Below are 2,760 nucleotides of genomic sequence, written 5' to 3'. Positions count from 1 at the left end.
TTTAGTCTTGCAGTGATTATTGGTGTCATCTTATGGCTTCCATAACAACCCTGTCTTAAATCATTTCCCTGACATTCATTGGTATCAGATATAATCCACTAAATGCCAGAAATGGTTGCAATGCAAAGGACAAAATGCAAACCATTGAGCAATGCCATATTGTGTAATCCCATAACTGGCTTCCAGATCCCAGCTGGTGAACAGCATCTGGAAGCAGTAGGCTGAAGAAATCCCTGAAAACAATCTTGTGACCAGAGGACAAAACTCTGAGCATTTCTCTTGAGGTACTAATCATGTTTCTGAGCTTTAGCAATTATTTAAGCACTGGGAATTCTTATTTAGAAGCAAAACATCTGATCTTTACTCATTACCAAACTACAGTAGAAGATGTTTGTTCAGCCTGGAGAAGAGAAGGCTCTGGGAGACCTTATAGCACCTTCCAGCACCTAAAGAGGCTGCAAGAGAGCTGGAAAGGGACTTTTCACAAGGGCTCAGAATGACAGGACAAAGGGTAACGGACTCACACTGCCAGAGGGCAGGGTTAGATGGGATGTTGGGAAGGAATTCCTCCATGTGAGGGTGGGGAGGCCCTGGCACAGGTTGCCCAGAGCATCTGTGGCTGCCCCATCCCTGGAAGTGTTCAAGGCCAGGTTGGACGGGGTTTGGAGCAACCTGGGACAGTGGAAGGTGTCCCTGCCCATGGCAGGGAGGTGGAACCACTACACCAAGGGATCATGTTCTCTCTGAAGTTGGGGAGTGAGTCTGAGGAAGAGGGACATGATGCCCAAGTGTGACCCAGTGACACAGTGAGCTGAAGCACGGCCAAAAGCTGAGTCTAAACCAGCTACCTCTGAATTAGTGACCTCAGAGCACGGCTTTGATTAATAAACCAGCAGTGTTTTGAAGTCTGCTTGCAGATATTACTGCCATATAAACAACTGTAAAGTAATTTGAGCCCATTCTGTGTTTTATGTTATTAAACTGGATTACTGCTATTCCATCAGCACTCCTCAGTGATGGGAGTTGCTAAACCATAACCTTTGAAAGCATACACCAGGTGCTACCTTCTTCTCTAAACCACATTTGTAACAGCAGTCAAAACACCTTCTGTCCCTGAAAAAAACCCGAATTTGCTTTTCTCTGAGTTGTTGGAGATACATAATTTTAAAACTAATCTCTACCTTGAAGTCTTTTTTTCCAGTTTCTTCTACTCTGCACAATAAGCACATAATCATTGTAGAATCAAAGCCTTCAGATATTTCCATGACAACAAACAATGATATAAGCAAGAATTAGAACTTTACTGGATGAGAAGAAAATGGAAAGAATGGAACATAGGAGAGAGACCTCAAAACTCCAGAAATAGAAACTCTTCTACCTCATCTCCAGTGCTCAACACAATTTTGAAGCTACTGAAGAGAACCACTAATATTTTAAGAGTTCCATGAGAGGTAAATGTCCAGTATAATGTGTTTTTTAAATTCTCTTTTTAATGTTTAGTTTGCTCATACATCCAGCTAGTGGATAAAACTGAATAAAAAATACTTAACTTCAGTCCCTTTCTTTCACTGCAGTAAGACCAATGCCTTCACTCTTGTGTTGTTGGCAACATGAAACTGATGTTCTTGCAGCTGAGGGCTAGCAGATAACTTTTGGGAACCTAGAGCCATCTTCTCTCACAGCTCTTACCTCTTCTATCACCACTATCTGCACCACTGTCCTTTAGCATGTGGAAAGCAGAAGCAGGAGTCCCTTATCGTGCGTTTTTTGTGGGATGACAAATCTTCATATTCCATCTAAAGTTGGCCTGCAATTGCCAAAAAAATCAGAAAGAATCAGAAAACTAAAGCTGCTTTTCTTCTCTCTCAACTGACATTTTTTTCTGGCTCTGACCCAGCCCCATGCAGGAAAAGCAGCCAGAGGAGCCCTTGACTCATGATACCCTTTTAAGAAGGAGATCGATGTTGCTGTATTTGAAGTACAGCTGCCAGTTCTGATCCAAATGGCTCACAACACATCAAACTCCCAAGGAATCCAGTGTTAAATCACTGCATTGCAAGCTCAGGTAGTCTGGAGTGTACAGATCTGGAGTGCTAACTCACTGTTGGGTACTTGATTTTGGTATACACACCATGATTCAGTTACTATCCTAGAAAGGAATAAATTATTTTCCTGGGTGAAAAAGAAAAAAAGAAGAGAAAAAAAAGGAAAGGAAAGGAAAAAGGAAGCTTCTGTCTCTCTGGGGAAAGAGAAATGGTCACTTTTGACAAGATACAGCTCAGCAAAAACTGGAAGAATTTCGTGAGAATGAAGGATCCTCTCAACATAGAAAGTCACATTTATAGCTTCAGGCCATTTTCTCTGGCAAATGTCAACATCCTGCAGCTAACACCACTGGTCTGAGAATTTATTAGGGAAAAGAAATTTTTAAAAAGAGTGAAATAATTCCTTATAATAATGCAAAGTATTTGGCAGCCTAACCACAGAGGCAGTTGCCATCTCCTCCATAATATAAAGCAATATCATGTAAATTAGATTGGGGACACAATTCTAATATAAAATAACTATCTTAGGGGCATAAAGCCCGTGATTTTTATTCAGAAACATGTAACACAACTATACAGGCAGCTGGATAGACAAAGTGAGAAGTACATTAGGCTCTTCCTCCTTTTCAACTGCAATTAATGCGCAGCCATCCCTCATAAAATTTAGCAACTGTTGAGTAACTTGCTGCAAAACTGTCTCACAGTTCATGAGCAG

Source organism: Corvus brachyrhynchos, unplaced genomic scaffold (assembly GCF_000691975.1).
Source record: "Corvus brachyrhynchos isolate BGI_N302 unplaced genomic scaffold, ASM69197v1 scaffold162, whole genome shotgun sequence".
Classification (NCBI taxonomy): domain Eukaryota; kingdom Metazoa; phylum Chordata; class Aves; order Passeriformes; family Corvidae; genus Corvus; species Corvus brachyrhynchos.
The sequence above is the reverse complement of the archived record's forward strand: the minus strand, read 5'-3'. Positions refer to the sequence as shown.